The sequence below is a fragment of the Bos mutus genome, chromosome 7, assembly GCF_027580195.1.
Source record: "Bos mutus isolate GX-2022 chromosome 7, NWIPB_WYAK_1.1, whole genome shotgun sequence".
NCBI lineage: Eukaryota > Metazoa > Chordata > Mammalia > Artiodactyla > Bovidae > Bos > Bos mutus.
Window position 1 is genome coordinate 39,067,126 of NC_091623.1, and position 20,869 is coordinate 39,087,994.

The 20,869-nt window shown below is 42.0% G+C and overlaps 1 protein-coding gene across 2 annotated transcripts in view; it reads left to right on the forward strand.

The window, feature by feature from the left end:
- FER (FER tyrosine kinase) overlaps positions 1-20,869 on the forward strand; it is a 460,352-nt gene that overhangs the window by 9,091 nt on the left and 430,392 nt on the right. Inside the window, exon 2 of one of the 2 annotated variants that reach the window (XM_070373203.1) lies at positions 9,396-9,543. The exons of the other annotated variant lie outside the window; for it this stretch is intronic. The gene's annotated coding sequence lies outside the window, so the exon portion shown is untranslated. The remainder of the gene's footprint in view (positions 1-9,395; positions 9,544-20,869) is intronic. 2 annotated transcript variants of the gene reach the window in all.

Genomic DNA, 20,869 nt, shown 5'->3' on the forward strand with positions numbered 1-20,869 from the left:
AGATTGAAGTGGCTTTGCTTAGAGACACTTGCTATTACATGTCTTTACAGTGGCTTACATTATAAAAATAAGGCAGAAATGTTCTGTGTTATTCAGGAGGCAAGTTGTTGCAGGAATGGGACAGAAAGCAGGAAGTTGTGGGATTCTTCCTTTTTTGGTGGTTTAACAAATGCTATATTCACCTCAGGTAAGGTCTTACTTTTTGGCTACAGGGGATTTTAAAACACAGAGAAGTTTCACACTGTTTTCTTGAGGAAGAGTAGATGTTGTGCAAAGAGCATTAGAACTAGACCCACTTAGGGTTGGATCTGTGCTACCAGCGATTAGGTGTATGAATTTAGCAAATAATTTTAATTCTTGGACAGCAAGGAGATCCAACCAGTCCATCTTAAAGGAAATCAGTCCTGAATTTTCATTGGAAGGACTGATGCTGAAGCTGAAACTCCAGTACTTTGGTCACCTGATGCAAAGAGCTGACTCATTTGAAAAGACCCTGATGCTGGGAAAGATTGAAGGCAGGAGGAGAAGGGGACAACAGAGGATGAGATGGTTGGATGGCATCACCGACTCAATGGATGTGAGTTTGGGTGGACTCCGGGAGTTGGTGATGGACAGGGAGGCCTGGCGTGCTGCAGTCCACGGGGTCGCAGAGTCGGACACAACTGAGCAACTGAACTGAATTTAATTCACATCGCTTCAGGTTGTTTGTTTTATTTTTGGTTTGAAAACTAACACAGCTTTTGTCTGATAAGTGGTAACTGATATTAGATTTTTCAATATCTTTCAGTTGCATGAGACCAAAACCCCATTCACAGTGTCTCAGGGCACTGGGACCAAGAGGGGTGTACTCTCTTCAGGTGTGGATGGACTGAGGGGCTCAAACGACGACCTCAGCAACCTCGGTGGCTCTCTCGTGTTAGATGTGCTTTCAGGTAGAATTTTTCCTGTGGCGCTCCCTGTTGGCCTAACACTGTTTCAGGTTAGCAAGCCCAGCCCAGACAACCCTTTTCCTACTCGTAATTTTAGCAAAGGCCCTGGGGTTGCATTTCATTGAAGGAGTTGGGTCATGTTTTCATCCTTGATCCTGTGGTCCGGGCAATTAGCATATGATGATAGCCCAGATCTGAATCAGGTATGAACTACTGGAGCTGAGACTAGGAAGCATGGTCAGTCCTGTGGTGGGAGCCAGGTAGACAGAGAGTCCAGGTGGGAGTTCACTGAAGCAGGAGGAAGGTCCTGTGACTGTGGGGAGAGGGAGTGGATGCTAGACCAGCGTGATGAACAGGCTTTCACCTCAATCTTCCCAGCTTGCCTCTGTGTCCTCCCTTACATAGAAACCCTTGAAAAAATGCCCTCCCCTAACAAGATGCAGCTTCCAATGCATGTACCACTTGAGCCCAACAGAGGAAGACAGCTCAGAGACTTGTTTAATTACTGCCTAAGTCTAGGATCACTGGGTGATTTCTCTCAATTCTGTTTGAAAAGACAGCCTTAGGGTCAAGGATCTTACGGTTCAGTCATAAATATAACTGATTATAATAAAGCCAGCGCTCAGTGATAGAAGAAGAAGAATCTAAGGACAATAGAAACTCTGAATCGGAAAAGAGAAAGGGGAAGAAACCCATGGAGATTTTCCAGTTCGCACTGTGTACATATTTCATTGGTCAGGGGTGGCACGAACTCTTCGCCTTGGCAATGGAATCAGATTTTTGGTTAGCCAATGCGTCTGTCCATTTTCTCCCCCTGAGAAGGTCGTTGTCGTGTTTCCTCCTGGTCACGGCCAAGATGGGTGTTGAGAAGAATGCCCTTACTGGGGGCTGCGTGGCCTCAGGAGCCGCTTCACTGTTGATGAGAGGTTGGAGTCCAGGGAGATATTTTGAGGGTTGGGCAGTAACAAAGCTTTGTTGGGAGTTTCTTTGGCAATACAGCTTTCTTATGAACTTAGTCAGTTTTTGCTTTATTTGTATTTGATTAACTTCTCCCAGGTTCCCAAAGCCCAAATCCTGGTCTTTGGATCAAACTGTTGCCTGGTATGTCTCTAAACAACTCTGCCACCCTAACCCAGTGAGTGGGTCTCCAACAGGCGGCTTTTTTTTTTTTTTTTAACCCTTCAGGGGCCTTTAGTGATGTCTGCAGACATTATTATTGTCACAATAGGGGGTTGAGGGGTGAGTAGGCAGGTACTGCTGGCATGGAGAGGTAGTGCCCCAGGGTGCTGATATATATCCTGCCATGCAAAGAACAGTCTCCCACAACAAAGAATTTCCCAGTTGAGTGTGTCAGTAGTAATGAGATCTGAAATCAAGCAAGTCCTAGGCTTCTCAGCCTTCATCTTGGCCCCCATCTCTGGGCCGTTCTGAGCAACTTCTTGGAAGTAACAGCGCGCACTCATCTGTCCCTGCTCCGAGGGTGTTGATACATCTTTCTCTAGGATGCTTGTGTTTTATTGACCTTTTATTTTGTGTGGTTAAAAGCCGGATTTTAGTTTAGGGATATTTGATTTTCAGCATTGTAATTTGCAAGATTATCAGCCATCTTGGATTTGCGGTAAAAGACTGAAAAGGTTTTCCATTTATTAAGACTTGACTCAAAGTGTGCCGTGTTTTTGAAGGGCCTTACTGAAGACTGTGGCATAGTAGGCAATGTACCAACATCCTGGCATTTTTACTAAGTGTCCTCCTGTTCCGTTCTTAGTAGGCAAGCAGTCTGATTTTCAAGAGCTGTGAGTTTACTAGATGTTTTGCTGATTATGGATCAGTCACTTCTTACCCTATATTAGAGTGTACCTCTCTGTTTTGTGTGTGTGGAAAAATGCGTGACACACAGCTTAGGAGCCTCCCAGCAAATGTTTGTTGCATAAAATAATAAGTAAGCCTTGTAGCTCAGTTGGTAAAGAATCTGCCTAAAATGCAGGAGAAGGAAATGGCAACCCATTCCAGTTTTCTTGCCTGGAGAATCCCATGGACCTTGGGCTGCCAGGCTCCTCTGTCCATGGGGTCGCAAGAGTCAGACACGACTTAGCGACTGAGCCACCAGAAGCAGTTTATTGCCTCATGTTACTAAGTGCAAAACACTAATGGGGCTGAGAACACCCTGCAGAGGGAGAGAGATTACTCACTGAGCGGATCTGAGGGGAGAAAGGTAACGTGTCTTTAGATTTATTAACCTAGAATATTGGTCAATATGAGTAAAAAGTATGATGTACCATAAGAAATGTATTAAGAAAAGAATGTAAGTGAATGTCTACCCGGGAAGGGAAGGAAAGGACTTAATTTCTCTGAAGCTCGTTGGAGGTCCCTGTCTTCAGGGAGTTACTCTTTGCATTTCTGAGTCTGTCTGGTACAAAGGTATCCTTGTAGACCTTTTCCTTAGGAGACTCTGACTGGGCAGGGACTTGAGAAATGCAGAGAGAATCGTTTCCCTGCAGTAACTCCGAATTCTGGCAGCTGCATCTGAACTCCCCTGAACTAAAGGTGTGATTAAAGCTAGAGACAGAATGTTTTCAGAGTTTTCTTTCTTCTTGTCATCTCCTGGTGCTTCTTTGGGTTGGCTCACTGTCAAGTAGGAACTTACTGTGTTCTTTTAGTTGAGCAGTCTCGGCTGGAAGTTGTCTTTCCGGTTAGTTCCTATAGAATTTTTCGATTGAGTCTTATTGGTTCAGTTGGGTCACATGCTCATGCCTGAACTACTGCTTGGGGCAGGGAATATGCTGATGGTCCAGACCAGGATGCCTGGTCTACCTGCACCTCTTCCAGGAACTTAAGAGTGGGAAATGATTGGTGCCACCCATACTATAGAGATTGACAACCGAGAGGGGTAGTTCAGCAGAAGGAAACTGAAACGCTGCTGCCCAAAGAAAGGGGGCTTCCTAGGTGGCGCTAGTGGTAAAGAATACACCTGCCAGCGCAGGAAACGCAAGAGACGCGGGTTCAACCCCTGGGTCGGGAAGATCCCCTGGAGATGACAGCCTGCTCCAGTATTCTTCCCTGGGAAATTCCATGGATGGAGGAGCCTGGCGGGCTGCAAAGAGCTGGACACAGCCGAGCCCCGTGCTGCTGCTAAGTCGCTTCAGTCGTGTCCGACTCTGTGCGACCCCATAGACGGCAGCCCACCAGGCTCCCCCGTCCCTGGGATTCTCCAGGCAAGAACACTGGAGTGGGTTGCCATTTCCTTGGAAGTGAGGACAACACAGGTCAATCTCATACACATGCAGTTTTCGTCTTTAAGAAATACATGTATTTGCTTTTGGCTGCGTGGGGTCTTGGTTGCCGCGGGGCTTTTCTCATTGGGCGGTGGGACTACTCTTCACTGCGTCGCTTGGGCTTCTCACTGCGGTGGCTTCTCCTGTTGTGCAGCGTGGGCCCTGGAGTGCACGGGCTCAGCATTCGCAGCACACAGGCCCGGTGGCTTCAGCTCCTGGGCTCTGGAGCACAGGCTCAGTAGCTGTGAAACACCGGGCCAGGTGCTGCGTGATACATGGGATCTTCTTGGACCAGGATTGAACCTGTGTCTGCTGCATTGGCAGGTGGATTCTTAACCATTGAGCCACCAGGGAAGTCTGCAACTTCCTTTTTTTTTTTTTTAAGACTTAGGCCCTTATTGTATATTATTATATTGTATAATAATATATTGTATATAGATTATTCCTACCTAATCTATTTTTCACCTGATGTCATGGACAAGAAATTTTCTTTGAAAACATGATTTTAAATGAATATAAAATGAAATCTGAATTCATTGCCTAATTTCAGATGTTTGGTTTGTCAGAATTAGATTTTGGTTTATCAGAATTGGGACATCCCTGATTAGAGAAGCAGGAGAAGTAAAGCTTAGAAGAGAAGTAGGGCCAGGACGAGGGTGAGGCGAGAGAGAGACTGGGACACACAGCCTATGTCGCTGCTCACTTTTAGGGTCGTGCAGCTGCAGGGAGACACTTCCGTGGCCCTGAGAATGAGTGTGTCTCTATTTTGCACCCCGGGTCTGTCTCCCGTGTCAGCCTAGTCCTCTCACAAAGGGAAGCACCTTCAGGGAATAGGAACTGTGTTTGGTTATGAGTGTGAGTTAGAGATGGTAGCCTGTGCAGTTGACCAAGTTGGTGGGGATGATTAAGGTGAACTAGAAAGTAATTATTACACATTTTCACTTGCCTGTAGAAACCTTTGCTGGGCTCTGGCAAGGATAATAATACCTTTGAAGTAATACAAGGAATATAAGTTTTATTCATGGGTTTGTTTGAACAAGGAAATGTTCCATTTAGAGCTACTACCCTGAAAGCTGTTACTTATTTTTAACCCAAACTATTTCAAGTGGAAAATATGACTTTTTCATTGAATAATATTGAATTTTTATTAAACAGTAAAGATTATAGAAAAGACTTGAGTTAAGAGAGTGACGCATAAGTAACAAATGGGTACTTTCACTAACTTCCTTAAGTGAGACGTTTGCTACTTCTCAATGTCAGATATGAAGTCCCAGTTGAATAGTTGTCTTTTGTGTTCTTAGGTCTTTGAAAGTCATGTTTCTTTGTCAAAGTGAGAGACTAGAATATGGAATTCTAGACAGTTCTCAAGTTCCTTTGCTGATCAAGAAGCTGAAAAAACTTTTAATTAAATGAATTGTCCAGTAATTTTGAAGTCTGTGTTTGAGTGGAATTAGATGATATATGTAATGTGTACACTTAGGGACACATTCACTATAGTTTTGTTTCTTGGAAATCCATAAGTAATACTGTTTACTATAATATTGAAGGCTAGACTGAAGATACTCTATTGAAAGCAGTTTAAGAGAGAAGTCATGATTAAAATTTTCATACTAAAATACTATCTTAATCAATACCAAGTATTGATTTTATCATTTACTGTTACAAATCTTGTTAAAGCCTTACTTTACACCAAGTGTACAAATCAGAGGAAGTCATATTCACCTTGGAATTTAACCATTCGGTAGTCACTTGTTTGGTGGCTGTAATGTTATAGGTATTGTGTGGGATGCTGACTGTATGTGTGGGATGGTGACTGTATGTGTGCTATGCTGACTGTATGTGTAGGGTGCTGTCTGTGTGTGTAGGGTGCTGACTGTATGTGTGCGACGCTGACTGTATGTGTGCGACGCTGACTGTATATGTAGGTTACTGACTGTATGTGTAGGGTGCTGTCTGTGTGTGTAGGGTGCTGACTGTATGTGTGGGATGCTGACTGTATATGTAGGGTGCTGACTGTATGTATAGTTTGCTGAATGTATATGTAGGGTGCTGACTGTATGTGTAGTTTGCTGACTGTATGTGTAGGGTGCTGACTGAATGGGTAGTTTGCTGAGTGTGTGTAGGGTGCTGACTGTAAGTGTGCGACGCTGACTCTATGTGTAGGGTGCTGTCTGTGTGTGTAGAATGCTGACTGTAAGTGTGCGATGCTGACTCTATGTTTAGGGTGCTGACTGTATGTGTAGTTTGCTGGCTGTATGTGTAGAATGCTGACTGTAAGTGTGCGATGCTGACTCTGTAGGGTGCTGTATGTGTAGGGTGCTGACTGTATGTGTAGAATGCTGACTGTAAGTGTGCGATGCTGATTCTATGTGTAGGGTGCTGACTGTGTAGTTTGCTGACTGTATGTGTGGGATGCTGACTGTATATATGGGATGCTGACTATAGTCTGTAGGGTGCTGACTGTATGTGTAGGAAGCTGTCTGTTTATGTGGGATACTGACTGTATGTGTGTGATGCTGACTGTATGTGTAGGATGCTGTCTGTGTATGTAGGGTGCTGACTGTATGTATAGGATGCTGACTGTATATGTAGGGTACTGACTGTATGTGTAGGATGCTGAATGTGTGTGTAGGGTACTGACTGTATGTGTAGGATGCTGACTGTATGTGTAGGGTGATGACTATGTGTGCGATGCTGACTGTATGTGTAGGATGCTGTTTGTGTAGGGTGCTGACTGTATGTGTGGGATGCTGTCTGTGTGTGTAGGGTGCTGACTGTATGTGTGGGATGCTGTCTGTGTGTGTAGGGTGCTGACTATATGTTTGGGACGCTGACTTACGTGTGGGATGCTGACTGTATGTGTAGGGTGCTGACTGTATATGTGGGATGCTGTCTGTGTGTGTAGGGTGCTGACTGTATGTGTAGGGTGCTGACTGTATATGTGGGATGCTGTCTGTGTGTGTAGGGTGCTGACTGTATGTGTGGGATGCTGTCTGTGTGTGTAGGGTGCTGACTGTATGTGTGGGATGCTGTCTGTGTGTAGGGTGCTGACTGTATGTGTGGGATGCTGTCTGTGTGTGTAGGGTACTGACTGTATGTGTAGGGTGCTGACTGTATGTGTGGGATGCTGTGTGTGTAGGGTGCTGACTGTATGTGTAGGGTGCTGACTGTATGTGTGGGATGCTGTCTGTGTGTGTAGGGTGCTGACTGTATGTGTGGGATGCTGTCTGTGTGTGTAGGGTGCTGACTGTATGTGTGGGATGCTGTCTGTGTGTGTAGGGTGCTGACTGTATGTGTGGGATGCTGTCTGTGTGTGTAGGGTGCTGACTGTATGTGTAGGGTGCTGACTGTATGTGTGGGATGATGTCTGTGTGTGTAGGGTGCTGACTGTATGTGTGGGATGATGTCTGTGTGTGTAGGGTGCTGACTGTATGTGTAGGGTGCTGACTGTATGTGTAGGGTGCTGACTGTATGTGTGGGATGCTGACTGTGTGCGATGGTGACTATGTGTAGGATGCTGTCTGTGTGTAGGGTGCTGATTGTATGTTTGGGACGCTGACTTATGTGTGGGATGCTGACTGTATGTGTAGGGTGCGGACTGTATGTGTGGGATGCTGTCTGTGTGTGTAGGGTGCTGACTGTATGTGTGGGATGCTGTCTGTGTGTAGGGTGCTGACTGTATGTGTGGGATGCTGTCTGTGTGTGTAGGGTGCTGACTGTATGTGTGGGATGCTGTCTGTGTGTGTAGGGTGCTGACTGTATGTGTGGGATGCTGTCTGTGTGTAGGGTGCTGACTGTATGTGTAGGGTGCTGACTGTATGTGTAGGATGCTGTCTGTGTGTAGGGTGCTGACTGTATGTTTGGGATGCTGACTTATGTGTGGGATGCTGACTGTATGTGTAGGGTGCTGACTGTATATGTGGGATGCTGTCTGTGTGTGTAGGGTGCTGACTGTATGTGTGAGATGCTGATAATAATCCCTGTCTTTAATTTTGTCACAGTTTAGTGGAAGAAGAGGAATTATAATAATACTTTGATTGTATGTAGATGTCCAACCCATTCGAGCATTGAGACCCTTGCCACATCTGGGAGTGAAATGCTTATCTAGGGGCAAAGAAGGGATGCTTTTGGAAACGGGTCAAGAGCTTAGATGAGTAGGGGACTTGGAAGATATTCCTGATGTACTGTGTTTGGTTAGTTTCCTGACCAGGAAGAAAGGAGTAATGTTATTTATCGGTTGAAGTATGTATGTTAGTCAATCAGTTGTGTCTGACTCTTTGCCACCTCATGGACTTCCATGAGCCTTCCAGGCTCCTCTGTCCATGGGATTCTCCAGGCAAGGATTCTGCAGTGGGTTGCCATTCCCTTCTCCAGGGGATCTTCCCGACCCAGGGATTGAACCCGGGTCTGCTCTACTGAGTCAGGCTCTTTACCATCTGAGCCAAAGTTGGAGATGTTTATTGGTAACATCTGTATGTTTCACGTGATTCATGTGAAGGTGAAGGAGGCAGGGGAGATGACAGGATATATAGAATAGGCAAACAAAAAAGAGAAGCTTGAAAGAAAAGAGTTGGTTATAAACCAAGAAGTCAAAGTTAGAAATACGGAGGCATGAGACAAAAAGTCAGAAACTGTGATGGGGGTGTAAACCTCAGATTTCAACATCAGCGACAGAGAAGAGAGTCAGCGGCCAAGGAACATCTTAGAGATTCTCCTAGCTTCAAGGATTGAGAGAACAGCCATGCTGGAGCTCATTAGACAGGGAAAGTAGGTGCCTGCCAGGAGCATCCTTCCCAAACCTTCTCAGCCTTTGACTAAGTTTTTCTTACATAGTTATTTCTTAGGATGTAATCTCTTAGCATATTACATATAAATATTTAAAATTTTGCTTCTTCTAATATGTTTCAAACTTGAAATTGGTTTCATGCTGTGAAAATGGAGGAAAAACATGAATTACCTTTTCAAAACTGAAGATACAGGTTGGGGAGAAGATAAAATGCTTTACTCACGGGGAAAGTTATGGAAAGAAAGGGAAGAGAGGAAGCAGAGAATGGACAAGCTAGGTAAGCAGAAGATCCTGGTTTTCAATGTGGTGAGCCTGGTGAACTGTAGGAGCCCACCATACTCCTTGTGTCCATTTTTTAGCTTTCTGTCCGTAGGGAACAGTTCTGACTCGTTGAATCTCTTCTTGCAGCTCATGTTTTCTGCATAGACCTATGGTGGTTCCCCGTTGAGACTTCACTGCTCGTTTTTTCAAGTGTCTTCCTCACCCCTAATGCATTGTCCTTCAACATGGATCTGCTACTTTAGCTAAGATATGACCAGCAACGAATAGTAGTAAGGTAGGATTACTGTACTCTTCTTAGTAAATTACTAAATATATATATATACATATATACACACACACATACATGTGTACACATGTATGTGTGTGTGTATATATGTATATATATATATTTTTTTTCTCTCAAACTGAAGCAGTTTTGGCTTGTCTTAATTTCATAGTGTTCTTTATGTTAGATTGTTCTCCTGCCTAGGCAAGCTGCGATCATTTTATATTTGTTACTAATTTTTTTGCTTGGCATTTATCCTGAATTCTATTAATATCTGTGATGTAATTACTCTTTTTTTTTCAGCTAACACAATCAGCAGAAGCCCAGTCTGTATCTCTTCCCTGACCTGGGTGCTCATCTGTCCCTTATTTTCAACTCTGTGGCACCAAACTCCATGTATTTTATTTTTCTTCTCAAACACTTATTTCTCCTTCTGGTTTTTGTATTTCTAGTAATAGCATTAGTAGTCCATTATTTTAACATAGTCCTATATTCATTTACTGTTTTATTTATTCATTTAATGTACAGTAATAGACTTCTGTTTAAGGATCAGAGAATTTCTTGATTCTGGGGATATAATGATGGATAAATTGGATATCCTGTCTTTATAGCTTATATTCTTGAGGTTATTGGTGGTGGTGGTGGTGGTTTAGTCACTAAGTCGTGTCAGACTCTTGTGACCCCATGTGCTGCAGCCCGCCAGGCTCTTCTGTCCATGGGATTCTCCAGGCAAGGATACTGGAATGGGTTGCCATGCCCTCCTCCAGGGGATCCTCCCAACCCAGGGATCAAACCCAGGTCTCCTGCATTGTAGGCAGATTCTTTGCTGCTGAGACACCAGGGAAGCCCGTATTCTAGAAATTGGGACAGGTAAAAAAAAATAAACTGGCAAAATAATTATGAATTGCAGTAAATATTTTTTGAAGGGAAGCAAATGACTTGGAGATATGGTCTCAGGAGCCACTTCAGATAGCAGAGTCACAAAAAGCTCCTCTGAGGAGTTGGTATTGAAGGGGAAACCTGTGTATGAGAAGGAGCTGTTTCCTGGAGGCTGTGTGGGAGGGCGGCGGTGGTGATGGTTTTGGTGGTGGAAGCGTTCTCATTAGAAGGAGTAGAAGGGTGAAGTAAGTCAGACAGAGCGATGCTGTGCGCGCTTGCTTTTTTCTGCGGAATTTTAAAACGCCAGACGCGTAGAAATAGAGTGGAATTGTAGTTGCCAGAGGCTGAGAAGTAGGGGAAATAGGGAGATGCTGGTCAGAGTACAGACTGCTAGTTATAAGATGAGTAAGTTCTGTATTGTTCTGTATGAGTAAGATCTCATGTAGAACATGGCGACTTTAATTAAAAATGTTGTATGCTTGAAAATTTTCAAGAGAGTAGTTTTGAAATATGACCCCCGCTACACAAACACAGCTGTTATTATGTGAAGGTATCTCTGTGTTAACCGGCCTTGTGACAGTCCTCACAGTGTATGCGTGCATCTAATCGTCACAGTGTAGAAGTCACACTTACGTATGTTGGATGCCAATAATATTTCAATAAAGCTGAGTGGAAAAAAAGAAAAAAAAGGAATAGAGGGTACACAAACTTTGGAAGAAAGAGCTTGGTGAATTTGAGGAACAGAAAAAACTTCAGTGTGGCTGACATAGTGGGAGAGACCAAGATAGGTAGGAAGAGGTTACAGAAATATTCAGAGTTTTGAAGGGTTTGGCATGTCGTTTGTTTTGTCCTTAAACGATATCATCATTCTAGCTACTATGTGAGGAATGGACTGAGTGGGCTGAAGGTAAAAGCTGACAATTTTAGGAGCTAAGGTGAGAGAGAGTGGTGCCCTAATAAGATGCTGGCAACAAGAGGGAGATGGATGAATTTGAGATTCCTTTTAAAAAAAAATCTATGGGTATTTTTGGTGTGGAAAGAGACAACACACTCAAGGATGATTTTTGGGTTTTGAACAACTGTGGATGCTAGCATCAGGTACAGAATCTTTTTAGTTTATTATCTTTCCCGTTACCTCAAGGATTGGTTGTTTTTCCAAAAGGGAAAGTAATTATAATGCTACAAATAGCATTAGTGCTGGAAATAAAAGCATCTGACAAATTTGTTACATGTACTAGTTAATACTTTGTTTTGCTTTATTTGTGGCTCACATTGACAGTTTTTAATTCAGTAGAAATTGAATAGATATTAAAGTAGATCGTTCGAATTTTGTGTTACTTATTTTATAAGTTAATTAGTCATATCTATCTTTTTTTTTTTTGCTGAAGAAGTTTTACAATATTTTCAAAAGAGAGGAGTTAATACTTATTGTCTGTGTTCTATGTGCTAGGCATTTGGCTAGCTGTTTTAAATGTTTTTTTTGACAGTCCTGTGTCTTCATATCTGGTTATCTTTTGAATTTTAGACCTGAGAAGAAGTAGTGGAGTGATGGGGCTTTTAGCTGGAAGGTTACCTTAGAGGTCATCCACTTCCTCCCCTTTTAGCTTAGCTGAGACCTACGGCGGGCCCCTGAGCTGCCCAGGATCACCGTGCCGGGTTTACCGTTGGCGGATACTAGCGCTGCCTTTACCTCTGGCGCGTGTGTTCAGCCGGCAGCCCTGCGTGCTGTCACCCCCTCAGGATTTCATTCTGAAAGTGCTCAGTGCTGCGGAGGAAAGTGACCGTGCAGGGCGGTGAGCACCCACACTGCATTCATCTGCGTCTGCTCACCCCAGCATGCTGCTACATGTTCTCTCTTTATGCATTTATATATTCTAAAAACCACTTGAAAATATATTACATATATCTCTTACATTATATTACAGTATGTACAATTAAGCATGTATTTCCTAAGAATATGGATAATTTTTTGCATGATTGTGATGTCAGTATTTAAGAAAATTAACATTAGTTTAAGAATATGTCTAATGTAATGTTTCATATACGTATATCCCGAGTTGTCCCTGAACATTTTTTTTTTTTTAGTTTTTTGGATTCAAGATTCAATTGGGTTTCATACATTGCATTTGAGTCTTAAATCTTTATTCTCTTAATCTTGAACAGTCCCCACCTTTTTTGTTTTTCATGATTTATCTATATTTTCTTTTACAATATGTAGTTTATGTATGTTTAATACCTTTCTTGAGACTTCCCTGGTTTCATGGAACATTATTCATTCAAAGTTTATTTGCAATTTACTTTTTCCTTTCAGTTCTCTAAAGTTGCTGGAGATAAAATTGTTTATTCTGAGTTTTTATTTTTTTAATCATTCCAGCTTTAAATACACATTTGCTGAAGTTTTTACATTTGGTTGCATTAAGTTAAAGGTAAAAAAAAAAGAGCTAGGAGATTTATGCTGTATTCAACCCACTGGTGTACGTGTGTGTGTGCTAAGTAGCTTCAGTCGTGTCTGACTCATGGTGGCCCCATTGACTGTAGCTCGGCAGGCTCCTTTGTCTGTGTGATTTCCCAGACAAGAATACTGGAGTGGGTTGCCATGCCCTCCTCCAGGGGATCTTCTGGACCCAGGGATCAAACCTGTGTCTCTTACATCTCCTGCATTGGCAGGTAGGCACCAGCTGGCAATTAAAGTTTGCTTAAAACAACAGAAATCTGCAGGAATTACTCCCCCATCCACCATGGCCCACTCCCAGCTCATAACCAGTTGTTTTTTCCTTAGGAAGGTGTATGTAATTGCTGTGGGCATTATAAGGCTGTAGCAGCCTATGTTTTCATCTTTGAAAAATGCACAGTTTCAAGGGGAAAGTAGACTGAAATGCTGGTGACACATAAGCAAGTGCGTAGAGGCCAGCACAGCTAAGCACGAGAAGAGACTTCGGTACCTGCTGCCTCTGGTGCTTGCGTAGGACTGGCCTGCAGTCGCTGTTGTCTTCCTTCCTTCCTTGCTGGCTTTTGCGTTTCACAGATTTGGTTGGTTTTCTTTAAGCATTACACGGCATTTAGGAACAAGTGGAGATTTGCGGGGAGAAAGTAGGAGGTAAGATTTTAGCAATATTTTCCAGGTGGGGAGAGTCATATTTTGGTTGGAGGAGAGGAAGAAAGTGGCAATGAGGAAAGCACTGCTCTGAATGTCCTGGGGCTGTCTGTGAAGGCTTTTCCTTCCTTTTACTTCAGCCAGGACTCTGTTGTGCGTCTGTGTTTTTATTGCTCTTGGTACAGGGATTCCTTAGAGCAGTCACTGTTTGATGTTAGAGCTCTTCCTTTCTTCTTGTAAACTTCCCGAGGCTGTGGCCAGAACTTTTCTTATCTCCCTGCTCAGGACCTCACTCAGCGTCTGGCGTATTGTAGATTTTTTAGAAGTACTTATTGGATGAATAAATGAATGGATGAAAGTCTTTCATTGAGACCCTGAGCAAAAAGACAGATACCTTCCCTAGGCAACCACGGTAATGATTCGACCTGCAGTTTAGACCAGTGTATTGTTGAGGTGTTGAAATTAGAGCTAGAATTGGTTCAGATAAAACCTGAAAAAAATAAGGGACCAGAGAAGGGTGAGACTTTTGGTTCAAGAGTCTGGGATATGGAACAGGGATTAAATTGTTCAGTGGAAACCGGAAACGTTCTGTGAGAGAAATTATTTTTTATTTCTCCCTACATTGTAACTCTCTTTGAAAGGAAAAAAAAAATTGGCCTTAATTTGAAAATTGAACTCTTTTATAATAGTTGATCATATAGGAAGAGTTAAAAGTCAAGAGGTACCTAGATAACTAGTCAAGGCTATGGTTTTTCCAGTAGTCATGTATGGATGTGAGAGTTGGACCATAAAGAAAGCTGAGTGCCGAAGAATTGATGCTTTTGAACTGTGGTGTTGGAGAAGACTCTTGAGAGTCCCCTGGACTGCAAGGAGATCCAGCCAGTCCATCCTAAAGCAAATCAGTCCTGGATATTCACTGGAAGGACTGATGCTGAAGCTGAAACTCCAATACTTTGGCCACCTGATGAGAAGAACTGACATTTGAAAAGACCCTGATGCTGGGAAAGATTGAGGGCAGGAGGAGAAGGGGACGACAGAGGATGAGATGGTTGGATGGCATCACCAACTCAATGGACATGGGTTTGAGTAAACTCTGGGAGTTGGTGATGGACAAGGCGGCCTGGCGTGCTGCGGTCCATGGGGTCACAAAGAGTCGGACACGACTGAGCGACTGAACTGAACTGAACCTAGATAACTTATATTTTCATAAGTTGGGACATACTGATTTGTATGCTGTGGGGCCATACTTGATCCTTTTAACCTTTTGTTCCCATTTTCCTTCAGAGTAGCCGTGGTTCACACACGTGGTCTCCACTTTCCCACCTGCTGTCTTTGCTTGTGTTCAGACTTGTGTTTAGAAAGGAGCCCTCTTCCATCACCTGCTCTTCCATGTTCTTTGTGTAGCTTTGTCTCTCATGATTTCTTAGCAATGACTGCTTCTTAATATCTCTCCAAAGCCTTGCATATTAAATACATCTCTTCTGATCTTCACAACAACCCTGCAAACTCAGTATTACTGTCCCTATTTTAAAGATAAGATCTTTTAGGAGGTTAATTAAAATGCACAGTTACTCAGCTATGACCTGTTAAGTTAGGATTTCAACCCAGGAGTGTTTCCAAAGCCTCCTCCTACGCACACCTTTGCAGAGAGACGTGCGTGTACTTGCGCTTCTTTCATGACTATTCCTCAAGGCTTGCCAGGGATTTTCTTTTTTTAAATTAACGATAGTTTTTCTAGCTTTAATGAGATATAATTGATATGCAGCATTGTATGAGTTTAAGGTGTACAGCATGACACACCTATGATTGTGAAATGATGTTTTTTTTTGAGTGCTCTGCTCAGCTGTACCTCAGGTACTTTGTACCTCAGGCTTTCATATTCTGTGAAGGCTTCGCTGATGGTCTCTGGATGTATCCCCACTGAGCTTATAACCGACCTGTGTTTGTGAACCGGTTTAATCCTGTATGGCATTTGTTTGTTTCCCTGTTTGTTACACCTAGTAGGTGGTGAGCTTCTTGAGACTAGGGGCTGTAATTTTATGCATTTTGGTATTCCCGGCACTGAGGAATATGCTGGCAAATAGGTTCAGCTCTTTTTCAACCCCTTGGACTGTAGCCCTCCAGCCTCCTCTGTCCATGGGATTTTCCAGGCAAGAATACTGGCGTGGGTTTCCATTTCCTTCTCCAGGGGATCTTCCCAACCCAGGGATTGAACCTGCATCCTGCCTGGAGGGTGGATTCTTTACCACAGAGCCAGGCTTCCTTGCATTTGTTCTTAATACATCGTAACTTGTTTGAAGGCCAGTAATCCAGGATTTTATTTATCTTTGCATCCCTAACAGTATCACTCCCATGATTACTCAATAAATACTTGTTGGGTTAGCTTAAAACACACAAAAAAATCTGTTAATAATCCTGCTCTGCCCAAATAATTTTAAATATCAGTATTTCAAATACATTTTTAAAATGAAAAAAAAAAAGTTAATTTCAAAGCGAACATTTTGTTCAACCTCACACAGAATTTATTCAGTTCAGTTCAGTTGCTCAGTCGTGTCCGACTCTTTGAGATTCCATGAATCGCAGCACACCAGGCCTCCCTGTCCATCACCAACTCCCAGAGTTTACCCAAACTCATGTCCATCGAGTCAGTAATGCCGTCCAACCATCTCATCCTTTGTCGTCCCCTTCTCTTCCTGCCCCCTATCCCTCCCAGCATCAGAGTCTTTTCCAGTGAGTCAACTTTTCCCATGAGGTGGCCAAAGTACTGGAGTTTCAGCTTTAGCATCATTCCTTCCAAACAACACCCAGGACCGGTCTCCTTTAGAATGGACTGGTTGGATCTCCTTGCAGTCCAAGGGACTCTCAAGAGTCTTCTCCAACACCACAGTTCAAAAGCATCAATTCTTCGGCGCTCAGCTTTCTTCACAGTCCAGCTCTCACATCCATACATGACCACTGGAAAAACCATAGCCTTGACTAGACAGACCTTTGTTGGCAAAGTAATGTCTCTGCTTTTGAATATGCTATCTAGGTTGGTCATAACTTTCCTTCCAAAGAGTAGGCGTCTTTTAATTTCATGGCTGCAGTCACCATCTGCAGTGATTTTGGAGCCCAGAAAAATAAAGTCTGACACTGTTTCCACTGTTTCCCCATCTATTTCCCATGAAGTGATGGGACCGGATGCCATGATCTTCGTTTTCTGAATATTGAGCTTTAAGCCAACTTTTTCACTTTCCTCTTTCGTTTTCATCAAGAGGCTCTTTTGTTCCTCTTCACTTTCTGCCATAAGGGTGGCGTCATCTGCATATCTGAGGTTATTGATATTTCTCCCGGCAATCTTGATTCTAGCTTGTGCTGCTTCCAGCCCAGCGTTTCTCATGATGTACTCTGCATATAAATTAAATAAGCATGGTGATAATGTATAGCCTTGACGTACTCCTTTTTCTACTTGGAACCAGTCTGTTGTTCCATGTCCAGTTCTAACTGTTGCTTCCTGACCTGCATATAGGTTTCTCAAGAGGCAGGTCAGGTGGTCTGGTATTCCCGTCTCTTACAGAATTTTCCACAGTTTATTGTGATCTACACAGTCAAAGGCTTTGGCATAATCAATAAACAGAAATTTATTCAGTATTCTCTCTCAATGAAACATCCTTGTCTGTTAACGCTGTTCCAGCAGGCGGTCTGATAATCTCCTGCAGTTTCAGTTGGATGCACTGACATGTGTACAGTACGGTGTGTAAAATAGATGGCTAGTGGAAAGCTGCTGTGTAACACGGGGAGCTCAGCGCCTGCTCTGTGGTGACCTAAGGGTTGGGTGGAGTGGGAGGAGGCTCAGAGGGAGGGGCTGTACATAGCTGATTCACCTTGTACAGCAAAAACTAACAACATTGTAAAGCAGTTATACTGCAATTAAAAAACCAGGAAACAATTAAATTTTATTTTATTTTATTTTATTTTATTTTTAAACTTTACATAATTGTATTAGTTTTGCCAAATATCAAAATGAATCCATCACAGGTATACAAGTTTAAAAGCCAGCAAGATAAAAGCACCGTTTATTTTGAATTAATCTAAAGCGACACTTTGAAATAAGGAAAGTGTGGGAGAAGTTTTAGGATCCATATCTGAAAGGCAGTCAAGGTCAGTATATATTAACTGGTAATGAATGATGTTGTCTTTGTAGTTAAACTCTGGTGATCATTCATTTCTGCCTGCTTAACTGCTTCTGAAGAAGCACCCTGTTCTGTATTCACGTGAGGTCAGCTTTTGGTTTGTGACTGTGGTTCTTACTTGCACACTCGGTGGCTTTTTGTGACTTTTTTTCTGTCTTACTGCAAGCAGCTTAAAATTCTGCTCAGATAGTCTGACTTCTGTCAGTATTGAAGCATATGAAAGGTAAGAAATACCGTTAAGTAATTATTTTTGTTCTTTGGTTAATGGTTTTATAGTCTTTATCAATGAGCAAACATTTTCTGATAAAGTAACTTGAACCATAAACTGATTTGATGGGTTTTATTGATTAAGGATTATAGATTCAAACTCTGTTAAATTTCTTCTAGCTTGTGAACATCTGTCTTGGGTGAAGAATGAAAGGCTTCCTGATTCTTTACACAGCTTTTATTCACTTATCTTTTGATTTTTCTAAATAAGCATATCTTCCATGGTATATTTGATTTTTTTTCAGTGTTAAGAAAGGGAATATTTAAGGAAATATTTTTGACTACAATATACCATCTGTGTTAAAATAAATTCCCCTTACTTCAAAGGAAGTATTAAATACAGATTAAAATTTCCTTATGCTATATAAAAACATTATTTTCATCTGTGTATTTAGAGGATGTAAAAAAAAAACATTGCCAGTTGTGAATCCAAAAGTTGAAAATCAGGAGGCATTTTAGATACTTACACACATCCTTATAAAATATGCCATTGGAATTCCATTGTCCTCCCAAAGAAACTAGGTATTTCATAGTTTGCTGTTTAATAATGTCAGTTTTTGTCTAAGCAGTATATATTTATAGATGTATTTTATACAGAATGAAATTCTAATTTTTGAAAATATGGCAACTTTTAATGGTTCTTTTAAAGTCTTTAATCACTATTTATGGTGAATTGAAAATTCGAGATAACTTACTCTATCCTAAATACCAAACTGAATACCATTAAATAAGAAAGATTTAAATAAGTCTAAAAGTCAGTAGTTTTTTAGGATTTTTATTAGTTTTACCTTTTAAAAAGATGGTATTTTAAAATGAACATCTTTGCTAATAACATGCATGTCCTTTTGTATATTACTCTATTTCTGCCTGCCTTGTAGTTGGTGGTGGTGTAGTTGCTAAGTCGTGTCCAACTCTTGTGACACCCTGCCTGCAGCCCACCAGGCTCCTCTGTCCATGGGATTCTCCAGGCATGAATACTGGAGTGGGTTGCCATTTCCTTCTTCATGGGATCTTCCCAACTCAGGTATCAAACTTGAGTCTTCTGCTTTGCAGGTAGATTCTTTCATGACTTAACTACCAGGGAAGCCCCGATTTGTGCTTAGTATCCACTAAATTATAGGAATTTTTGTTTTAAAATCTCATTTATAAATCTTTTTAAAAAATGAATTCGCTCTTGCAATTATTTGATAAATTGAATGCCTATTGCATATGAATAGTAATATTAGCCCCCGTGATAGAAAGATGAAAATATGTAATATTCTTATTTTCATGTAGATCATAGTATGATGGGAGAGATACACCTGAATAAATAATTATACTGTGAGAAGTGTTATATTAATCACATGTGCATACATGATCCCTGAGAGCTGAGAAAAAGGAACACCTAAATTGTCCTGGGTAGTGATGATTGTAAGGATGGTCAGAGAAGGTTTCATAGAGAAAAATGGCTTTACAATTTAGTTGTTGGTAATTCTCCAGGTGGACAAGGGACAAAAACATTTAGACTGAAGGAAGAACATCTCCAAAGGCAGAGAGGTATGATTGTGAGACAGTCAGAGACCATAGGTAGTAAGTTGTGGTGCTGCTTTTGAGGGTGGAAGGCGATCTGAGACCATCTTGGATTACCAGGCAAAGGGATTTGAATTCTAACCTATAGTATAGATCAGGGTTGTAAACGTAATACTTAGTATTACAAGTAATGATAGAATTAATATCTAGAATCATTGAGTATCCTAAAGAATTAAGAGGGCTAAGTGTGGATTGTAGGGCATATGGAGATGTGTGTATAAGGCAGGGGAGATGCAACCAGTTAGTTCATGTACCAGATTTTTATTGTGTACTATGCAAGGCATTGGCACCCCACTCCAGCACTCTTGCCTGGAAAATCCCATGGGTGGAGGAGCCTGGTAGGCTGCAGTCCACGGGGCCGCTAAGAGTTGGACACGACTGAGCGACTTCACTTTCACTTTTCCCTTTCATGCATTGGAGAAGGAAATGGCAACCCACTCCAGTGTTCTTGCCTGGAGAATCCCAGGGACGAGGGAGCCTGGTGGGCTGCCGTCTATGGGGTCACACAGAGTTGGACATGACTGAAGTGACTTAGCAGCAGCAGCATGCAAGGCACAGTTTCAAGCACTGAAGAGCTTAGTGAGGGAAGAGAGCAGAGTTATTCCTTGCCTAGTTGGAACTTAGATTACAAAGAAGTCTGTATTATACCCCCCACCTGCGCTATGTCTTTCTTCGTAATTTTTGTCTGCAACATGACTGTATAATTTCCTTATATTTTTCTTTTTTCGCCTTCTTTGTGGTTGACATAGGCATCTCTGCCCTATGACTTGTGGAAGAAAGTACCTAAGTTTGTGACATGCTCTCCACGTTATTATTCTTCCCCCAACCGATAGTTTGAGGTCCGGCATTACTTTTTTAAAAACTTTGAAGGTAATTGTAGATTAATATGCAATCATATGAAATAATAATCCTTTTATATTTGGTCCCATTTCCCCTCTTAGTAAAATTTAGTAAAACTATGACAACCAGCGTATTAACATTGACATAATCCACTGACCTTATTCATATATTTCTCCAGTTGTAATTGCACTCCTTTGCTGTGTGTCTCTTAAGCTCTATAGTGTTTTATTACCAGTCTAGATTGACCTATCCGGCACTACCACCAAGATACTGAACAGTTCCAGCACTACTTCTGGTATCCTTGGTATTCTCCTTCTATAACCACGCTTACTCTAAACCCTAAACCATGGCATAAACTCTAAACCCCTAATCTGTTGTTTTCCAAAGATTTTTTACTTCAAGAATGTTATATAAATGGAATCATAGAGTATATAACTGTCGGGTTGACTTTTTTGTTCACCAGGATTCCTAGAGATTCATCCAAGTTGCTGTCTGTGTCAAGAGATTGCTCTCC